The 23,460-nt window shown below is 35.7% G+C and overlaps 2 long non-coding RNA genes across 6 annotated transcripts; both read left to right on the top strand.

The window, feature by feature from the left end:
• The first annotated feature begins 292 nt into the window (after positions 1-292).
• On the top strand, positions 293-22,216 carry LOC147544195 (uncharacterized). 5 transcript variants are annotated; one of them, XR_015223373.1, is made up of 9 exons: positions 293-758; positions 4,285-4,390; positions 7,045-7,150; positions 14,418-14,559; positions 14,915-15,026; positions 20,235-20,295; positions 20,397-20,443; positions 20,667-20,739; positions 20,849-22,216. It is a non-coding gene; the product is annotated as an uncharacterized LOC147544195 (long non-coding RNA). The 5 variants fall into 5 exon arrangements; XR_015223372.1 differs by having other exon boundaries at positions 20,397-20,447; positions 20,849-20,949; XR_015223375.1 differs by lacking the exon at positions 20,667-20,739.
• Positions 10,744-11,650, top strand: LOC147544196 (uncharacterized). The gene is made up of 2 exons (XR_015223376.1): positions 10,744-10,811; positions 11,436-11,650. It is a non-coding gene; the product is annotated as an uncharacterized LOC147544196 (long non-coding RNA).
• Positions 22,217-23,460: the final 1,244 nt, after the last annotated feature.

Genomic DNA, 23,460 nt, shown 5'->3' with positions numbered 1-23,460 from the left:
TTCTTACATTGTCTCTAACCAAAATATGTTGCAAAAGAGATTGTCTATACCAACATTGCCTTCAACAAATTTCATAAAAAAAAACATTGGCTTTGTCAATAGGCACTCCCTGTAAAACTTCCCATGGGAGATTTTATAGGGCCTTCTCATTTTTGTTAAAAGGCCTCCCCTCAATGATAAAACTTCCCAACTTCCCATTTGGTTGAAAGGGTATTACCAACATTTCCTTTAACAACAACATGCACTCCCCTTAAAACACTTCCCATTTGGTTGAAAGGGTATTTTGAATCCTTTGAGGGGTCCCCAAATAACGAAGGGAATTTTGGGGTCGAACTACTCTCGCCAGGTAAGACGAAAGTGAAGAAAATATCATTTACCCCTCTCTTCTCGCACTCACCTCTCTATCTTTGGTCTCTCCCCTTGTCTCCCTGAAGAAATATCAAACCCACTTCAAGAACGAATGGTTTATGAGGAGGGAGAGATGCCCGAAGGAAGCCCTAATTTTTGAGAAGCCTTTTTGATGATGTCGAGATGCTTGAAGAAGACTAATTTTCAGAAGCATCTCTTATGATGTCGAGATGCCGGAAGGAAGCCCTAATTTTGAAAAGCCTCTCTGCTGATGTCGATGTTGAAGTCCCTTCACCATTTACTTTTTTCATCTACATCATCTACACTGTGAAGGACGAATTTGTTTCTGCGTTCTTTATCTTTAGTAAGGAGAATCTTGTGATGAAATTGGGGAGAAGAGATCAAGAACGGTAATCTCTATCATAACCTTGCTTGAAACCTATTATAATGTTTTTTCTCTCCTTCCGTCACGACATTTGCGCTACTTTCTATGACAAATTCATCTTAATTTTTTACCTCAAAAAACCCTAAATTATGTATGGTTCGATGAGAAGATCTTTACTCGAAGCTTTTCCTGATTTCCTTTGAATTCTTTTATGGCCTCTCATGTTTAGTCATAGCAGCGACGTGATCTTTAATTCTGAACATCAATAGTACCCTAAGTCCCCTTTGCTCGAATCTGATAAAGAGATGCTTAATCAGTGCCTTTCTAGGGTATCAAGATCCTTAAGCATATCAATCCATTGAGATGATCACAGAGAGGCCAGAAAAATTGGTCTAGTTGTTGAACTTGATATATCACTGTTAGATCTTTGTCGGTGGATATTGATTCCTAATTGGTTGCCTAGTAACCTGCTTAGTTTATCTGATTTATTATCTAATGAAATAGTTCATATATAACTAGTAGCAGTTATATTTCTTTTAACCAAGTACAGAATTATCCCTAAAAAATCAAACATATCAGGTCCATGGATCTGAATTATTACTAGCTCGAGTTCCCATTTCAATGTCGGTTATAGTTCTTAGTTTTGGCTTTAAATTATACTATTCAATTCTCGACAATGAATTGACTTGATAGCTCAGATATTGTTATTCATGATATTGATCCGATTCAATATCAAATATCGGGATGCAATTCATCTCATTGAATTTACAGGAGAAGATTTATCATCTCCATGGGATTAGATCTCGAGTTATTGTGAAGGAAAAAAAAACGATGAGTTTATCTGATTTATTATCTAATGCATTAATTCATATATAACAAGTAGCAGTTATATACCAAGTACAAAATTATCCCTAAACAAACCAAACATATTAGGTCCATTTATCTGCATTATTACTAGCTCGAGTTCCCATTTAAATTTCGGTTATAGTTCTAAGTTTTGGCTTTGCATAGCGTATGCCACTAACAATTGTGGGAATTAGTTAAGATCAACGTTGGCAGTAACTTGACTTTGTTTTAAAGATTAGGAAATATTGATTTCCTACGTACGTGCTGGTTATAATTTCAATGGTTGTAAGGAAAAGTTCATTTTTTCGTTAAATGTTGTCCTTTCGAGATTAAGACTGGTTGTTGGTTATTTTTTGTGTTTGGCTTTTCTTGCTTGTTTAATAAGCCACTATACACGTCGCAGTAAGCTATCAAATAATGTGTGTTGATATCGAGTCGGCTGAATCTGTAACTTTTTTGTCTCATTAAGGCATGGCATAAAAAATGTGGTCTCATTTAAGATTAAGGCTGCCAGTTGGTTTACTTTTTGTCTGGATATTATTTCCAATCTAACAAGTTATTTCGCATGTCGAAATAAAATTTTAAATGATGTGGGCTGATGTTAGATCTATAATTGTTGTCATGACACCAAAAGTGTGGTCCCATTCGAGATTAAGACGGACAGTTGGTTACTTATGTGGTTGACTATTCATTCCATCCTAACAAAGTATTGCGCACGTCGCAATAAGCTATCAAATGATGTGGGCTAATGTTGGATCTAAATATTCGTATCGAATAAAAAAACGTGGTCCCATTCGAGATTAAGGCTTAAGGCTGGAAGTTGGTTTACTCTAGTGGTTGAATATTCTTTCCAACCTAAGAAGCTATTGCGCACTTCGCAATAAGTTGTCAAATGATGTGGGCTGATGTTGGATGTAAATTTTCTGTAATGAATCCGAAAACGTGGTCCCATTCGAGATAAAGGCTGGCAGTTGATTTTCTTTTGTGTTGGCTCTTCTTAACAAACTATTGCACAAGTCGTAGTAGACTATCTAATGATGTGGGCTAAAGTTGGTTTTATAATTTGTGTAATTTTTTTCGTACATCATGGCATGACACAAAAAATTTGGCCCGGTTGGTTCCGTTCGAGATTAAGGCTGGCAATAAGCTTACTTTTGTGGTTGGGAATTATTTCCAATCTTACAAGCTATTGCGCTCGTCCCAATAAGCTATGAAATGATGTGGGCTAATGTTGCATTTATAATTTTTGTCATGACAAAAAAAAATGTGGGCTGCTTCGAGACTAAGGCTGGAAGGTGGTTTACTTTTGTGTTAGCTGTCAAATTGTGTGGGCTAATGTTGGATCTAAATTTTTTGTAAATATTCTCTAAATCATGGCATGAGACAAAAAACCTGTACCCTTTCGAGATTAAGGCAGACCGTTGGCTTACTTTTAAATTTGGCTCTTCTTTCAAATTAAGCAATCTATTCCACATGTCGCGATACGCTTCAAGTAATGTGAGTTGGTGATTGATCTGTTGGATCTTAAAATTAATAGGTATCCACCATGAAATGACACAAAATTTGTGGCTATATAACTATATTCGAGATTAAGGCTGCAGTTGGTTTAATTTTGTGTTTGGTTATTCTTTTCAATTTAAAAAATGTGGTGCACATCGCAGTAAATGGTCAAGTGATATGGGCTGATGTTTGATCAGTTTAATCTATTGGAAACTGCTCGGGCAACACTTATGTTAATGCATGCAAATACTTGCGTCCTTTTCTGTCATTGCATTTCGGGTAAACTTCTATTTCTTTCTTTTGTTCTTACATTGGAACAAATTGGTATTTTGTCTGTTGCTTCACTGACGACAGTTCACAATCACGAGTTGTGGGTTTTAACCAGTTGATTCAATGCTTGATGCATGTTTACTAGGGGTCAAACACAACTTGTGGCTTATACACCCTTTATACATTGTAAGAAATCGATGTTTCATTTGACCACCAAAATGGCCAAACACACGAAACAAAATACACTTCGTATGATAGTCGTAATGCATATTTGATTTCTCAAGAATTGTTGAATTACTATGAATATCTTAGGTCCCCATATGTGGTGGACAAACGTAAGCGATTTTGTATACGAAAGGAATGACAAATTAACACACATAATTGTGAAATTTATTTCCATTGCCTTGGAAATAGTTAAGTTTATTTTTTAGTTACAACCGCTAGCTATGGTTCAATATTCTTTAAGGTGGAGACTTTTTTCTGCTAGAAATATGTTGACAGTCAAACTCGGTGAAATTACAATATTCATATGTTGCAGCGGTTATCTTTTGATGTGGATAATGTGTGGATGCTAATGAATATTTTTTTTTCCAGAAGTACTATAAGGCAGTTTCATAACATGTTTGTGCTTTGGTTTTGATGCTTTTCAAACATGAAGAATGTACTTGTAATCATCTGTTAGGAAGTGTTTGAGATTTTGAAGTTTTGACTACTCAACTTCAAATCGAGTGTGGACTATAATCATGATTATTCTTTATCTGGTTTATGTTTTTCTAAAATTGTAGCTCTGACGTTGTATCTTTTTCTTATATTCAGTTAAGATATCTTACGAAGAGCTCATAGTTTACTGGGATCTTGCAGGTGTATTAGTACATCCTCTTAGTTAAAATGCATAGTTTTCTGCCTAAATTTTTTTTTGCGTTCATCAACTACAGGGTGAAGGACAAATCTGTTTTTGTGTTTGTTTTCTCGAGTAAGGATACTTGGTCTGGAAGGAGAGATCAAGAGAAGTAATCTTGCTGGAAACACCATAAAATCCAGGTAATAGTGTCAACCACAAATGACTACAATTTTTGTTCTATATCATAACACTAGTTGAAACCTAATTGAAGGTTGATACCTATTCTCGCCCGATGACTCTGCATAGTGTATGCCACTAACAATTGTGGGAATTAGATAAGATCAACGTTGGCAGTAACAAGACTTTGTTCTCAAGAATAGGGAATATGGGATTCCTACTTACGTGCTGGTTATAATTTTAATGTTTGTAGCGAGAAGTTCATTTTTTAGTTAAATGTTGTCCTTTCGAGCTTAAGGATGGATGTTGGTTATCTTTTGTGTTTGGCTTTTCTTGCTTGTTTAAAAAGCCACTGTACACGTCGCAGTAAGCTATCAAATAATGTGTGTTGATATCGAGTCGGCTAAATCTGTAACTTTTTTGTCTCGTTAAGGCATGGCACAAAAAATGTGGTCTCATTTAAGATTAAGGCTGGCAATTGGTTTACCTTTTTGTCTGGCTATTATTTCCAATCTAACAAGTTATTTGACATGTCGGAATAAGCTTTTAAATGTTGTGGGCTGATGTTAGATCTATAATTGTTGTCGTGACACCAAAAGTGTGGTCCCATTCGAGATTAAGACGGGCAGTTGGTTACTTATGTGGTTGACCATTCATTCAATCCTAACAAGCTATTGCGCACGTCGCAATAAGCTATCAAATGATGTGGGCTAATGTTGGATCTAAATATTCGTATCGAATCAAAAAACGTGGGCCCATTCGAGATTAAGGCTTAAGGCTAGAAGTTGGTTTACTCTTGTGGTTGACTATTCTTTCCAACCTAAGAAGCTATTGCGCACATCGCAATAAGCTATCAAATGATGTGGGCTGATGTTGGATGTAAATTTTCTGTGATGAATAGAAAAACGTGGTCCCATTCGAGATAAAGGCTGGCAGTTGGTTTGCTTTTGTGTTGGCTCTTCTTAACAAACTATTGCACAAGTCGTAGTAGACTATCTAATTATGTGGGCTAAAGTTGGTTTTATAATTTGTGTAATTTTTTTCGTACATCATGGCATGACACAAAAAATTTGGCCCGGTTGGTTCCGTTCGAGATTAAGGCTGGCAGTAAGCTAATTTTTGTGGTTGGGAATTATTTTCAATCTTACAAGCTATTGGACTCGTCCCAATAAGCTATGAAATGATGTGGGCTAATGTTGCATTTATAATTTTTGTCATGACAAAAAAAATGTGGGCTGCTTCGAGACTAAGGCTGGAAGTTTGTTTACTTTTGTGTTAGCTGTCAAATGGTGTGGGCTAATGTTGGATCTAAATTTTTTGTAAATATATTCTCTAAATCGTGGCATGAGACGAAAAACCTGGACCCTTTCGAGATCAAGGTAGACAGCTGGCTTACTTTTAAGTTTGGCTCTTCTTTCAAAATAAGCAATCTATTCCACATGTCGCGATACGCTTTCAAGTAATGTGAGTTGGTGTTTATTCTGTTGGATCTTAAAATTAATAGGTATCCACCATGAAATGACACAAAATTTGTTGCTATATAACTATATTCGAGATTAAGGCTGCAGTTGGTTTAATTTTGTGTTTGGTTATTCTTCTCAATTTAAAAATGTGGCGCACATCGCAGTAAATTATCAAGTAATATGGGCTGATGTTTGATCAGTTTGCTCTATTGGAAACTGCTCGGGCAACACTTATGTTAATGCATGCAAATACTTGCATCCTTTTCTGTCATTGCATTACGGGTAAACTTCTATTTCTTCCTTTTGTTCTTACATTTGAACAAATTGTTATTTTGTCTGTTGCTTCACTGACGACAGTTCACTATCACGAGTTGTGGGTTTTAACCAGTTGATTCAATGCTTGATGCATGTTTACTAAGGGTCAAACACAACTTGTGGCGCATACACCCTTTATACATTGTATGAAATCGATGTTTCATTTGACCACCAAAATGGCCAAACACACGAAACAAAATACACTTCATATGATAGTCGTAATGCATATTTGATTTCTCAAGAATTGTTGAATTATTATGAATATCTTAGGTCCCATATGTGGTGGACAAACGTAAGCGATTTTGCATACGAAAGGAATGACAAATTAACACACATAATTGGGAAATTTATTTGCATTGCCTTGGAAATAGCTAAGTTTATTTTTGAGTTACAACCGCTAGCTATGGTTCAATATTCTTTAAGGTGGAGACTTTCTTCTGCTAGAAATACCTTGACAGTTAAACTCGGTGAAATCACAATATTCATATGTTGCAGCGGTTATCTTTTGATGTGGATAATGTGTGGATGCTAATGAATATTTATTTTTCCAGAAGTACTATAAGACAGTTTGATAACATGTTTGTGCTTTAGTTTTGATGCTTTTTAAAGATGACGAATGTACTTGTAATCATCTGTTAGGAAGTGTTTGAGATTTTGAAGTTTTGACTACTCAACTTCAAATCGACTGTGGACTATAATCATTTCATGATTATTCTTTATCTGGTTTATGTTTTTCTAAAACTGTAGCTCTGACGTTGTTTTTTTTTTTCTTATATTCAGTTAAGATATCTTACGAAGAGCTCATAGTTTACTGGGATCTTGCAGGTGTATTAGTACATCCTCTTAGTTAAAATGCATAGTTTTCCGCCTAAATTTTTTTTTGCGTTCATCGTCTACAGGGTGAAGGACAAATCTATTTTTGTGTTTGTTTTCTCGAGTAAGGATACTTGGTCTGGAATGAGAGATCAAGAGAAGTAATCTTGCTGGAGACACCATAAAATCCAGGTAATGGTGTAAACCACAAATGACTACAATTTTTGTTTTATATCATAACACTAGTTGAAACCTAATTGAAGGTTGATACCTATTCTCGCCCGATGACTCTGCATAGTGTATGCCGCTAACAATTGTGGGAATTAGTTAAGATCCACGTTGCCAGTAACTAGACTTTGTTCTAAAGAATAGGGAATATGGGATTCCTACTTACGTGCTGGTTATAATTTCAATGTTTGTAGGGAGAAGTTCATTTTTTAGTTAAATGTTGTCCTTTCGAGATTAAGGATGGATGTTGGTTATCTTTTGTGTTTGGCCTTTCTTGCTTGTTTAAAAAGCCACTGTACACGTCACAGTAAGCTATCAAATAATTTGTGTTGATATCGAGTCGGCTGAATCTGTAACTTTTTTGTCTCGATAAGGCATGGCACAAAATATGTGGTCTCATGTAAGATTAAGGCTTGCAATTGGTTTACCTTTTTGTCTGGCTATTATTTCCAATCTAACAAGTTATTTGAAATGTCGGAATAAGCTTTTTTGTCTCGTTAAGGCATGACACAAAAAATTTAGATCTATAATTGTTGTCATGACACCAAAAGTGTGGTCCCATTCGAGATTAAGACGGGCAGTTGGTTACTTATGCGGTTGACCATTCATTCCATCCTAACAAGCTATTACGCACGTCGCAATAAGCTATCAAATGATGTGGGTTGATGTTGGATCTAAATATTCGTATCAAATCAAAAAACGTGATCCCATTCGAGATTAAGGCTTAAGGCTGGAAGTTGGTTTACTCTTGTGGTTGACTATTCTTTCCAACCTAAGAAGCTATTGCGCACATCGCAATAAGCTATCAAATGATGTGGGCTGATGTTGGATGTAAATTTTCTGTAATGAATCGAAAAACGTGGTCCCATTCGAGATAAAGGCTGGCAGTTGGTTTGCTTTTGTGTTGGCTCTTCTTAACAAACTATTGCAAGTCGTAGTAGACTATCTAATTATATGGGCTAAAGTTGGTTTTATAATTTGTGTAATTTTTTTCGTACATCATGGCATGACACAAAAAATATGGCCCGGATGGTTCCATTCGAGATTAAGGCTGGCAGTAAGCTTACTTTTGTGGTTGGATATTATTTCCAATCTTACAAGTTATTGCGGTCGTCCCAATAAGCTATATTCTTTAAATCATGGCATGACACAAAAAACCTAGACGCATTCGAGATTAAGACAGACAACTGGCTTACTTTTATGTTCGGCTCTTCTTTCAAATTAAGAAAGCTATTGCACATGTTGCGATACGCTTTCAAGTAATGTAGGTTGGTGTTTGATCTTTTGGATCTTAAATATTAATAAGTATCCATTATGAAATGACACAAAATGTGTGTCTATATAACTATATACGAGATTAAGGTCATATCCTATTAGTGTCATCATGAAGGAGGATGTGGCCATTTCAGAAGAGGAGGAGATAAGTAAGGAGTCCATATCCTATTTTAGTAAGCTGTATGAAGAACCTCGCCTGTGGCGCCCAGGGTTGGATAACATGCACCTTCCTTCCTTGTCTGGTGTAGAAACTGAGCTCTTAGAAGCGGATATATCAGAGGAGGAAGTGTTGAATGCACTTAAGGACCTGGCTAAGGATAAGGTGCCTGGGCCGGATGGCTTCCCTATCTCATTCTTTGTCAGGGTGTGGGATATCATTAAGACCTATTTGATGGAGATGATTGCTGAGTTCTCTGAGGGGCATTGTTCCACTAGAGACTCAACCACTTCTTTATAGTTCTCATTCCTAAAACTCAAAATAGCTCTAAATTCCAGGAACACAGACCAATCAGTGGCTAAAGTTCTGGCTATGAGGTTGGCTGGAGTTGTGGGAGGCTTGATTTTCCCCTTCCAATGGGCTTTTGTGAGTGGGAGGCAGATATTGGATGAAGTCCTGATAGCTAACGAAAATAGACTCAAGAAGGAAAGAGGGTACCAAGGGATTAGTAGTGAAAGCTGACTTAGAGAAGGCCTATGATAGGATCAGCTGAGATTTCCTACATATGGTTATGGAACGTATGGGCTTTGGCTATAAATGACGTAGTTGGATATACTCATGTATCTCCACTGCCACCTTCTCTGTCCTGATCAATGGAAGACCCTCTGAGGTGTTCCAGAGCTCTAGAGGTATCAGACAAGGGGATCCTCTATCCCCCTTGTTGTTCCTTCTAGTAGCAGAAGTGTTGAGCCAGTGCCTCCAAGAGGCTGGGAGGAGGGGCTGGATTAAAGGCTTCAGAGCTGCTGATGATGGCGAAATGATCAACCATCTCCAGTTTGCAGACGATACGCTGTTCTTCATCGAGGAGGATGCCAATCAGCTGAGGACATTGAGGGACATTCTCATATGGTATGAGATAGCATCGGGGCTCAAGGTAAACCTGCACAAGTCATATATTTATAGTGCTACTAAGATAGGTGACAATAATATGAACCACGAGATGATTAAGGAATAGCAGTGACTACAACTTTTGTTGTATATCATAACACTAGTTGAAACCTAAATGAAGGTTGATACTTATTCTCGCCCAACGACTCGGCATAGTGTATGCCACTAACAATTGTGGGAATTAGTTAAGGTCAACGTTGGCAGTAACTAGACTTTGTTCTAAAGAGTAGGGAATATGGGATTCCTACTTACGTGCTGGTGATAATTTCAATGTTTTTAAGGAGAAGTTCAGTTTTCAGTTAAATGTTGTCCTTTCGAGATTAAGGTTGGATGTTGGTTATCTTTTGTGTTTGGCTTTTCTTGCTTGTCTAATAAGCCATTGTACACGTCGCAGTAAGCTATCAAATATTGTGTGTTGATATCGAGTCGGCTGAATCTGTAACTTTTTTGTCTCGTTTAGGCATGGCACAAAAAATGTGGTCTCATTTAAGATTAAGCCTCGCAGTTGGTTTACTTATTTGTCTGGCTATTATTTCCAATCTAACAAGTTATTTCACATGTCGGAATAAGCTTTCAAATGATGTGGACTGATATTAGATCTATAATTATTGTCATGACACCAAAAGTAAGCTTTTAAATGATGTGGGTTGATGTTAGATCTATAATTGTTGTCATGACACCAAAACTGTGGTCCCATTCGAGATTAAGACGGGCAGTTGGTTTACTTATGTGGTTGGCTATTCTTTCCAATCGAACAAGCTATGGCGCACGTCGCAATAAGCTACAGATGATTTGGGCTAATGTTGGATCCAAATTTTCTGTAATGAATCCAAAAACGTGCTCGCATTCGAGATTAAGGCTGGCAATTGGTTTGCTTTTTGTGTTGGCTCTTCTTAACAAGCTATTGCGCAAGTCGCAGTAGACTATCTAATGATGTGGGCAAAAGTTGGATCTATAATTTTTGTAATTAGTTTCATACATCATGTCACGACGCAAAAAATATGGCCCGGTTGGTTTCATTTAAATACCTTACGAAGAGCTCATAGTTTACTGAGATCTTGCAATGTGTATCAGTACATGCTTATATTCAGAATGCATGCTTTTCTACCATTTTTTTTATGCGTTCATCGTCTACCGGGTGTAAGGACAAATTTGTTTATGTTTTTGTCTTCTCGAGTAAGGATACTTGGCCTGGAAGGAGAGGTCAAGAGATGTAATCTTGCTTGGAAACACCAGAAACTCCAGGTAATAGGGTCAACCACAAATGACTCTGCAATTTTTTGTTATATATCATAACACTAGTTAAAACCTAAATGAAGGTTAACACTTGTTCTCGCCCGATGACTCTAATTCTGTTCATTTGTCGCGATCTTTGCCCTTTTTTTCATGAAAAATCAATCAATGAATCTTTACATCAGAAAATCCTAGATTATGTATGGCTCGATGATAAGATTCTAACTTAAATCTTTTCGTGAGTTTTTATTTTAAATTCTTTTCCTGTCTCTTTTAGTTGTAGCAGTGACGTGATATTTAATTCTGAACATCACTGAAATCCTAAATGCTTTTTGCATGAATCCGATCAAAAGATCCTTAATCAATGCTTTTCCTAGGGTATTAAGATTTTTAAACATACCAATCTCGTTGGAATGATTAAAGAGAGGCTAGGAAATCAGTCTAGATGTTGAAATTGACGGTCAAATGTATTACAGCTGGATTTTGTGGGTGGATTGGTTGGTCAATTTCCTGCTTAGTCCATCTGATTTATTGACTAATGCAACAATTTTTTGCAACTAAGTAAGCTTGAAATTATCCCTGAAAAAGAAAACTGGGTCTTCATTATAACTGGTATATTTGGGTCTGATTTGACAGTTGTTGATTTTTGGCTTTGGATAGTGTATGCCACCAATAGTCGTGGGAATTGGTTAAGATTAAGGTTGGCAGTAACTAAAGTTTATCCTGAAGAGGAGGAAATATGGGATTCTTTCTTCCATGTCAGTTTTAATTTCTTGTGTGCAAGCAGAAATTCGTTCTTTGTAATTAACATGTGGTCCTCTCGAGATTCAGGTTGATTGTTGGTTTGCTTTTGTGTATAGCTTTTCTGTTCAATTTAATATGCTACTGCGCTCGCCGGGTCAAGTAATGTCTGTTGATGTTGGATCTGCTGGAGCCATAATTTTTCTAAGTATTTTCATACATCATGGCATGACACAAAAAAATGTGATCCCATTCGAGATTAAGGCTGGCAGCTGGTTTACTTTTGTTGTTGGCTTTTCTTTCCAAGAAAAAACAAGCTATTGCACATGTTGCTATAAACTATAAATGATATGAGCTAATTTTGGATCTATAGTTTTTGTCATGACACCAATAATGTGGTCCCATTCGATATTAAGCCTGACAGTTGGTTTACTTTTGTGGTTGGCTATTTTTTCCAATCTAACAAGCTGTTGGGCTCGTCCAAATAAGCTATCAAATGATGTGAGCTAATGTTGGATTTATAATTCTTGTCATGACACAAAGAGGTGTGGTTCCATTCGAGATCAAGGATGGCAGTGGGTTTACTTTTGTGTTGAGTCTTCTTAACAAGCTATTGCACAAGTCTCCAGTTAGCTTATATCTAAACTTTTTGTAAGCACTCTCATAAATCATAGCATGAAACCGAAAATGTGGACCCAATTGAGATTAAGGCAGCATAACTGCTTTATTTTGGTGTTTGTTTCTTCGTCTAAACTTAACAAGCTATTGCGCGTGTTGTTGTAGCTATCAAGTGATGTGGGCTGATATTAGGTATGTTGGATCTTAAGTTTTGTAAGTATTCTCATACATCATGGCATTACCCAGTAAATGTTGTTGCATTCGAGATTAAGGCTGACATTTGGTTTACTTTTGTGTTGGCTCTTCTTAACATGCTATTGTGTAAGTCTAAGTAAGCTATCAGATGATGTGGGCTAATGTCTGATCTATTAAATCCAACATTTTGTAAGTATTCTAGTAAATTGGTACAACAACAAAAAATGTGATTCTATTTGAGATTATATTTAAATAAATATCTATAGTACATGTCGCAATAAACTATTAAGTAATGTAGGCTGATGTTGGATCAATGAATCGATTCGAAACTACTCAGGCTATACTTATGACAATGTATGCAAATACTTGCACTTTTATTTTAACACTTTTATAGGTGACCTTCTCATTCTTTGTTTTGTTCTTATATTGAAATAAATTGTGACTTTGGTAAGTTTATTTTGAAGTTAGTTTACTACCTATGGTTGTTAGTTTTATTTAATGGCTGAAGCATGTTGACAAAGGTCCAAACATGACAAGTTGCTCATACACTCTTAGCATTGAGTAAGAATTCAATTGTTTGTTTTCTTAGTCAGTTTCGTGAAATAGCTGACTGTCTGACTCCATAAAACTTAAATACACTTTACTTGGTACTCCTATTGCATGTTTTTGTCTCAAAAAGTGGTTAGCTATTCTTTCCTACCTACCAAGCTATTGTGTAGGTCACGATAAGCTATCAAATGATATGGGCTAATGCTGGATCCATAATTTTTGTGACGACACAAATAATAAGGTGGTACCAATCGAGATTAAGGCTGGAAGTTGGTTTAGTTTGTGTTGGCTTTTCTTACCAAACTTGGCTATTGCACAAGTTTGCTATGAGCTGCCAAATGATGTGGCCTTTTGTTGGATATCAAATATTTTCTAAGTACACTCAGAAATCATGGCAGGGACACCAAAAATGTAGACCCATTTGAGATTGAGTATTCTCAGACATCATGAAATGACACAAAAAGTGTGGTTACGCTTGGGATTAAGGGTATCAGTTTGTTTAATTCGGTGTTTGGCTCTTCTTTGCAATTTAAAAGTTGTAGTACACATCGCAATGAATTATCAAGTAATGTGGGTTGTTGTCTTCGGAACTGCTTAGGCAATACTTATGTTGATGCATGCAAATACTTGCATCCTTTTCTTTCATTGCATCATGGGTAAACTTTTGTTTCTTTGTTTCATTCTTACGTTTGATTAATTAAGTTTGTTTTGAAGTCAGTTTACTATATATAGTTGCGGGTTTCATTCAACGTTTGATGCATGATAACGAAGGTCCAAACATGCCCAGTGGCTTATACACCCTTCGCATTGAGTATGAATTCAATGTTGATTTTCTTAACCAGTTCCCTGAAAAGGTTGACTTCTAAAACGTAAAAACACTTCACATGGTTGTCGTATAATCGTATTACATGGTTTTTCGTCTCAAAAGTGGTGAAAATCCTATGAGGTATGAGGTCCCTTATTTGGTGGACTTAATGAATGTTGTTTGGTTGAAGAAAAGAATTACGATAGTACATAAAGCTAGAAATTTATTTGCTTTGTCTTACGATGAGATTGGTATTCTTTTTTTTCGAGTGGTCATAGTTATTCTTGCAGATTTCGATGTCTATAGAATTTTAGCCGATGGAATTTGTGTAGGAATTGGATGTTCGTTAGAGATCTGTTTCCTTTATTTGATATCTTTATTTCTAATTACTGTGAATTTTGATGTGTTGTCCTCTTTTGACTGCAACAACACCTCGTACGGATGTTGCGTGCATCCACACTCTGCCCTAAGTGTCTTGCAAAGACATAGAATTGTGCAGTAAGTTAATATAACCGCATGGCGATGAATTGGTAGAGTTTTGTTGCTTGTTGAAGAATTTTGAAAACAAAGTTTTGGTTATCTGCCTCATGATTGCATACATATTTCAACTAATCATGATAATTTGGTAGAGTTTTGTTGCGTATTGAAGAATTGAGACATCATATTCACCCAATTTTGGTCTTTGATGAGCAAGTTTTTTTTTTCACTAGGAACATTCACTGCAGGAGCAAGGTTGAACTGATGGACCATGGATAACAAGAACTGCTCTAAGACTTGAGGCTAGAATCTGTAGCACAAGGCAGTGGAGTTTGTAGCGTGTATTGGAATGTTTAGGAAGAAATATCATATAAGGTAAAATGTTCTTTCACTTCTACAACATCTTACACTCCCCAGGAAATTTATTTGATTTTGATCTAATACCAGAATCAAGTTTCTACTTTTGCTACATCCTATTTTACTTTCTTGTTATACTCGTCCTCGTCAAAAAAAACTTATTTTTTAAGGTTTTTTTAAATTTTGTTGTACTCTTTGTTAGTCCATCTGTCATGCTCGGGTAAATGTTTTCAACATCTTTTCGAACAAAAGAACATTTATCTGCAACACTTCAATTCTATTCGCTTAATTGTCTGATTTACCGTAAATGAATTGAATTGTTTGCTCATTTAAGTGTTTGTGGCTTAGAAGTTAACCATAAATGATAATGCAGTTATAATGGTTTACTCTTCTCTCTGCGCGCACACTCACACACTAAGACACACATTGAACCACCATTTAATCTTGACTTCACTACCAGGGCAGCGGTTCTTATTTGCTAAAAGGTACATGCTCTCTTGCTATAGTGCGGTATAAATATCTTGTTCTCTATTTATTATTTACAATTTGTACATCGTAATTTCGGTCCTCTCAAGGTTATATAATATGATTTAATCGCTTCAAGATTATGAGTTATCATGTTGATGCTTTTCTTGGTAATCATCATAATTTTTTGTTAATTGGTTTTTTTCTTCTTTTTGAAACAATCTGATGGTGTAAGCACCAATCGAGGACCGAGTGTTGTTAAAGACATGCCCACTTCTTTTTTCTTTAGCGATTTTTCTTTTGAGATGTTATCTGTGTATGATAGAGGAAAATGTAAAATTAATATTAATGAATATATGAAGATTTTGGTGGCCATGGAGGAAAGCCGCCACACGACAACTGCCTGGAGGTCGTGGATGTAGAATTAGACTTCCATGGGGTGTAATAGTGGTAGTTATTTCGGCCTACATGTAAGGTTCATCTCAATTTAACAAACAAACTCTCTTAAAGCAGTGCTAACTCATTTAACCAAAACTGTTCTAAAACCCTAACGTAAGAGTTGTCATCCTCACCTGTATATACATGGGTGAAGATAACATCTTAAAGATTTATATTAAGGACTAGTAACATCGTACTTTAGTTCGGAAAAAAAAAGTACGTGGTGAGTTTTTCATGGATAAATGTTACAGCTATTTTTGTTTGCATATGAGGGTATCATCGTCATTCTTAGTGTGTATGTATGATTATGTAATGTGTTTTATAGATAATATATTTACTAAACATGATTAATATATTTTTTGGCTATTGTGTTTTCTGGATATTCAAGAGTATTTGTGAGTGGTATATGTTATTAATATTTTGGCAAGTATATGGACTTCCTCATTTGGATGACTATGCATATAGAGTATGAAAGAGTACGAAAATATTATAATACACGTGATTGATCTGAAGATTATCTAAGATATGTGTGTGTGTGTGTGTGTGTGTGTGTGTGTGTGTGTGTGTGTGTGTGTGTGTGTGTGTGTGTGTGTGTGTGTGTGTGTGTGCATAAACTTAAGATATAGAAGTTGGTAAGTGCAAGTTTTATTATTGTGATTGTGTGTATACTATTGTGTGCTTTTGACTTTCGAAAATGTATATTTGTATATGAAAGTCTTGTATCCGGTGTTCGGTGTTTTGGCATCTTATAATCTGAGCAATAAATTTTTTATAGTTTATATTATATATCACATGCTGGTATATTTTGTATCTTAAGGTAGTTCTTTTTGTATGACAATGGGCAAATGTGTATTTAAGTATTTTTTGAAGTCATATTTTGTTTTGTGGTGAATATGTTTGTCTGCTTTTATTTTAGGTTAGAGTATTTTTGCTCGGTTACATTTGCTATAATTAAGTGTTCCCGTTGATGTATATTCTATTTTCAGATTAAATATTTACTATAAAATACATTTTGTATAATTAGTATAATGAGGTGGGTATACACGTTAGCGTATTTATTTTAGAATGAATGCATTCATACGAATTATATTGTGTGATAGCGGCTATTAGTTTTTCTTTACGTTTTGTATAGAGTGGTTGTTGTGGTTTTTTGTACTGTTGAATGTGTTTTTGTTTTTGTTATATTGTCCCTTTTGAGAGTATTTAGAATGAGGAGTTTTGTGTAAGTGCAGCTTTTATGTTATAGTGCATTTTAGGGTGAGTATTTTGTAGAACATAACTTTTTGTTTAATGACATGATCTTTTGTCAAACCACGGTAAAATGAATAATTTGTGGTTGTTTTAATGGATAAATGTGGTTCCCTTTATTGGATAGTTCCAACGTGGAAGTATACCTTTATGTTTTGTATGTTTGTATAGTAATAGTGATACTATTAGTATGTTTCTATATGGTTTTGTTTTGTATGTGGTGGACAACATTTTTAGTTTACACAGTATAATTTATGTGATTCATGTTCGAGGGTGTTTGAAATTATTTGTAAGTGGTATATGTGGTGAATATGTTTGTGTGCTTTTATTTTAGGTTAGAGTGTTTTTGCTCGGTTACATTTGTTATAATTAAGTGTTCCCGTTGATGTATATTCTATTTTCAGATTAAATATTTACTATAAAACACATTTTGTATAATTAGTATAATGAGGTGGGTATACACGTTAGCGTATTTATTTTAGAATGAATGCATTCATACGAATTATATTGTCTGATAAGAGCGGCTATTGGTTTTTCTTTACGTTTTTTTGTAGAGTGGTTGTTGTGGTTTTTTGTACTGTCGAGTGTGTTTTTGTTTTTGTTATATTGTCCCTTTTGAGAGTATTTAGAATGAAGAGTTTTGTGTAAGTGCAGCTTTTATGTTATAGTGCATTTTAGGGTGAGTATTTTGTAGAACATAACTTTTTGTTTAATGACATGATCTTTTGTCAAACCACGGTAAAATGAATAATTAGTGGTTGTTTGAATGGATAAATGTGGTTCCCTTTATTGGATAGTTCCAATGTGGAAGTACACCTTTATGTTTTGTATTTTTGTATAGTAATAGTGATACTATTAGTATGTTTCAATATAGTTTTGTTTTGTATGTGGTGGACAACGTTTTTACTTTACACAGTATAATTTATATGATTCTTGTTCGAGGGCGTTTGAATTTATTTGTAAGTGATATATGTTGTTAATTAATGTTTCGGGAAGTATTTTGATTGTTTCGTGCGTAAAGTCGACAATTTGACTGTTTTGTGTAGAGTTAGTGTTTATTAAGTGTAAGATTTACTACTATGATAACATACTGACTTTACTAGAATGTAAAGTCTGTAAATCGAAATTATGTCCTCATGAGTATGCCTTCGTTTTTTGTACTTTTGATTTTAGAATATGTGTATTTGTGTGAGTTTTATTTACTTTGGTATCCTTTGTAGTATGAGTATATTTTACACAAGTTGTATCTTGTATAAGAAGATATGTACATAAGTGTATTTTGTAGGGGTGAGCAAAAACTGAACCAATTGGCCGAACCAAACCAAGTCGAACCGCATCGATCGGTTTTTGGGGCGAACCGATCACTGTTCTACTCGGTTCGGCCGAAAAACCGAACACCTCAAAATTGGTCTAGTTTGGCCTCGACTTGAGTTTCTAGAAACCGCTCAAACCGAACCGACCGAACCCTAAGGAAAAATGAAATAATAATTTTTATAAAGTTAGAAAGTGCTAAACTAAAAAGGAAAAAAATTAGAAAACCCTTAATCAACTCTTCCAAACTACTACCCGTCCTCCTTCCTAGTTGTTGTTGTCGGCTTCACCAACCACCTATTCAACTTGATTGAAAGGTTTTAAAAGTAAGTCTACTCTGATTTTCTATTTACCACAACCTATTCTTAGTAACTTAAAATTATAGATTTTGTATTCGTATTTCTATTTTTATTTTTATTTTGTAATGGTGGAAAAGTAAGATGAATTTTTATTTTCGGCATATTTAATGCGGAAAAGTATGATGAGTTCTTAATTTTTTTTTGTATGTGCAATGAAGTGAACAACATTAGTTTACAATTTTCTCTAAATTGTGATTGGTTAAACCGATCAATCGAACTCAACCGAGCCGAACCAAACCGAGTCGAACCATGTCGACTGGCCGAATGATCGGCTCGACTTCGGCCGACGATTTAGTCAAATCGCCACTTATTGGTTCGGCTTCGGCTTGGGCCAAAATCGAAAAAAAACCGACCGTTGCTCACCCCTAGTATCTTGGGTCGTAGAGGAGACCCTCGACCAAGATGACTTAATTTTCTCTAACTTTGGCCAAACGACTTTAATTTCCAACAACTTTTAAAATGACCTAATTTTTCAATTTCCTGTATATCCTAATTTCCTTCCTTTTTCAATTTTTTCGGCTGAAATCACATTTTAATTGAGTCTCAATCACCTTCCGTTTTGAATCTTTGCAAGGGTTTCTCTTAAATATCAGTCTCCTTCGCCGAAAATTTTGGCCCAACCCAATCTTTTGTTCTGTCATGGTTTTTAGAAATTTAAGTTAAGTTCATCTTGGCTGGATTTTCCTTATTTCATCTTCATTGCTACTTTGTTTTATAATATGTGTTGTTTTATTTCATCTTGGCTAGGGTTTTTGATTGATTGAGGTATTGTTCGTATTGCTAGGGGTTTTACCTTATATCATCTTCACTGTTATATTGTTTTATCTTATGTTTTGCTTGTTTGTCTATTTTATAAGATAAATTCATCTTATGTGTTGTTGGTATGTCATTTTGCTAAGGTTTTATCTTATTCTTACGCATTTGTTATTAGGTTTTTACAATGTTCACCAGTTGTTTGTTCATTGTCTTCAATTGATGCGTGTTATATTGTTTCATCTTATGTTTTGCTTGTTTGTCTGTTTATAAGTTAAATTCATCTTATGTGTTCTTGGTATGTCAATTTTGGCTAGGATTTATCTTATTCTTACGCATTTGATATTCGTTTTTTACAATGTTCACCGTGTGTTTGTTAATAGTCTTCAATTGATGTTTATTTTCATCTGCATCTTTACATCTGTTTATCTTAGGTATTTCTCTTTTTTCAATTTACATGTTAAATTCATCTTAAGTGTTGTTATTTTGTCGATCTTGGCTACGGTCCACCTTCACCATGTATTTGTGAGTAGTTCTTAGTGGCTACTATCTATATAATAAGGGAGGAGGGGTATCTCTCCTCATCCTGATGATCTAGATTGATTCTTTCAGAGATGTTTTTTTTATTTCACCTTCCTACCCCCGAAATCGCTTGAGCCTCTCTCACACGACCAGTAACCTCCTCTCAACTCTCTTATCTTCCTCAAATCTCATCGCATCGTACTCACCCACCTAGGTATCTTTCTCTTTGGCGTTCTCTATCACTCTTTCATCTTTTATTAGATCATATTCTTTTCAATTTTTGAAACTAAGCAAAGATCTATGAAATTAGGTGTGTCTCTCTCAACTGGTATTCTCTCATTTGACTCGCACACATTTGAACGCACACTTGAAAGTAGCAGTGTTAGGGTTCTGGTTTTATCAAGTTAGTATTGTTAGGGTTCTGGTTCTATCAAGTTAGTATTCTTAGGGTTTTATCAAGAAAAATTGACCTAAATCTATACAAGGTCTTTTGGGATTTTGTCAAGAAAAAATTGATCAAGAAAAGAATCTGGGATCTACAATTAATTTGAACTAAGAAGAGATTTCTAAACTGAGGTGTTTTCTTTACTGTTTCAGCTTTTACGAGATTCAAAATCGCAAAAAACGAAGAACATAAAGAGTCTAAGGCAGAGCTCTGGTAAGCTATCTCTACTAACGTAATCATTTATGTTGAGTAAATTCTTTGTTCGTTCCTAATCTCTCTCACAACTCATTTTGAAATGGATGTTTTTCTTTCAGAAAAATGTTGGGGAGAAATTTAAGGCTTCAAACCCCAACAGCTGCTGGTAGGTATGCTTTTCTCCCGAATTCATTTTGTAACAAATCGATTTACGGTTTCTATCATTATATTTAATGAACTATTAGGTGTTGTACCGAAGTAGATTATTGATTTGCTTGGATTATATAGATATTTCATTTATTTTATAGACTAGTGTAAACATAAGAAAGTAGTTGAAAAGAATTTTATGTTTGATGTTACATGCTACTAATTCCTGTAACGTTATTCAGATATCGTAAATGCAACGTTTAGATGAGAATTCGAGATACTTTATAAAGAAGACTTTATCGACTTCTTTTATTTGTAAGTTGTTTGATGGGTCATGAAAATGTCCCATCTAAGTCGTTTAATTTAGCCAAGTTAGTCAGTTTCGAGTCTTTATTATAATAAAATGGTTGGTTTTCTTGATTAGGTGTCTTTTGCGAAGTTAGATGTGAAAAACGGTTAAAAACGAGGAAAAGATGCATGAAGGGTATTTTGGTCATTTGGAGTCAAGGACAATCTGGTAATTTGGCCAAGGTCAGTGCGTGGTTGAAAAGTAGAGGTCGAGACGATTCCGTAGGAGAAAACGGAAGTCAAATCGGAGTCCAGACGAAGGAATAAATCAAAGTCAAAGTTTAGTCAAATGTTGTTGACTAGGTGGGAGACTTTCGGTGGACATTCGGGCGTGCGGGATTCTGCGGGACACGTGGCGCGCTCTAGGGACCGGTGTATCCAATTCCCATGTTTCCGCTGGACATCGAAATGGCCCTTATAAGCCTGATTCAGTGTGACGCGCTGTAACTTGCTTCGATAGCCCCGTCTCCCCTTTTTAATCTTGGCCGCTACCTACCGCGTTTTCAAGATCCGACGGCTCCTGTGCATTCCGTCCTTTATTGTTTATTCCGTGTACCCGGAGCAGCTTACATGCGTACTCCCGCGACATGTGGCTTAACCTGGACCTCCAGATCCGAGAGATCCTTCATCCGACGGCTGCTGTGTCTCTCTCAACTTAACACCATAATTCCGGCCACACCTTAACACCCGAATTCCACCCACCAAACCCTAGCCGCCCAGACTTGTCCTTTCTTCATATTTAACCCATTAATTCCCAAAATGACCCTATCTTTTAAATCTTTTTACCATTTAACCCAACCAAAACCAAAACCCTATATAAATAAGTCCTTTGCTCCTCCATTAGGACCTAGACTTGCAAACCCTCTCAATATCCTTCTCCTCTTTCAATCCCTCTTCTCTATTCCCATACCTCTTCTTACTCAATCCCTCTTCTCTATTACCTATTTCTTTTTCCAACCTAATCCATCTTTTCCATTCTTTTTCTATCTTATTCTACTACTACTACTACTACTACTTCTTCTCTACCACTATTCTTTCTTCCATTAATAGTCTTCTCCTTCATCCTTCCATATTCTTCTACATTTTTATCCCCTTTTATCTCTTATTTCCAACTTCTTTCTACATCTAATTTCTTCCTTCTCTTTCTTTTTCTTATTTGGGTGACAATAAAATAGCTATTACTTTGATTTCTTGGAGTAAAATTCTTGAGCATAAATGGAGCAAATCTTGGATAAAATGGAGATACATGGGGATATGGAATTAGACATTCTTAGTGTTTTCTTTCCATTAATTTCTTAGTATTTTCATTTATTTTACAATGTCAATGAATGTTATTCTAGATTCCATGTATAGTTAATTTAGTCATCTAAGGTTGTAAATGAAACCCATTTTGGATCTTTATAATACTTGTTCTTGATTAATTAAATCATTTGATGTGCTTTAATGTCTATTGATTGTTTATCTATATGGATTGGACTTTCTTTCCATTACTCATGCCTCATAATTAGATATTTCATACTTTCGTTAAGTTGTTAGATGGAGTATGCTTTTTAGATGATGAATAATAGTTAAGTGATCCGAATCTTTATAAGGAAGACAATTAGAATTAGTGATTATAAAAGGGTTATTTCCCTAATGGCCCCCTACTTTGTGACCAGCTTCCCGCGTGGCCCCCTACTTTACAAGAAATACCCATATGGCCCCCTTCCGTTATAACACCGTCACTCTCTCTCCTCCATCATGTTTTCTCTCTCTGCCAACTCACGCCACATCATCTGTTACGCCACCTCATCACCTTCTCCGGCATAGGTCGCCGGCCGGCCAAATTTCCGGCCGGCGACCTTCAATTTTTTTTAAAATTTTTCATCACGAACAGCTCCGGCGAAGGGAAACCCCCTTCGCCGGAAATTTGGCCGGCCGGCGACCTCTGCCGGAGAAGGTGATGAGGTGGCGTAACAGATGATGTGGCGTGAGTTGGCAGAGAGAGAAAACATGATGGAGGAGAGAGAGTGACGGTGTTATAACGGAAGGGGGCCATATGGGTATTTCTTGTAAAGTAGGGGGCCACGCGGGAAGCTGGTCACAAAGTAGGGGGCCATTAGGGAAATAACCCATTATAAAATTGTTTTATCTAGAACATCATCCGGAATCCAAATAGTTCATTATATTGGATCCCGAGTAAATACAAAAGAGATTTAAGTAATTAAGTGCTTGTTTATAAAGTGAAATTATTGCGGTGGATTTTATAACCTTAGATATCTTCTCACCTCTCACTTAGATAGTTTATTTAGTTTTATTTGTTTTCTTATTTCTTACAAATCAATCACCAAATTTATAAAGTGGGGTGTGTGTGTTTTAGTCTAAGTTAGATATTGACATCTTGATTATTGGGTTAAACCCGCATTCAATATCCGAAGTTACCTACCTATCTCTTGAGACGATACTCAATCTTATTTTCAATATTATAACTTGACCCCGTATACTTGCGGGAATAGACCTATTTATAGGCCTATCAAGTTTTTGGCGTCGCTGCCGGGGATAGGTTTAGTAGTTAGGATATCGATTGCTTGTTTGTTCATTAGTTTAGTGTTAATTTCTTACTTAGACGTTTTTGCTTTATTTGTTTTTCTATTTTCTTAATTGTATTTTCTTTTAGGTACCATTTCAAGGAAATAGCCAGAAGAGACA

Source organism: Eschscholzia californica, unplaced genomic scaffold, assembly GCF_041429995.1.
Source record: "Eschscholzia californica isolate CP2 unplaced genomic scaffold, dmEscCali1.0.p SCAF_4, whole genome shotgun sequence".
Taxonomy (NCBI): Eukaryota; Viridiplantae; Streptophyta; class Magnoliopsida; order Ranunculales; family Papaveraceae; genus Eschscholzia; species Eschscholzia californica.
Note: the sequence above shows the minus strand (reverse complement) of the source record. Positions and strands in the feature narration are given on the sequence as shown.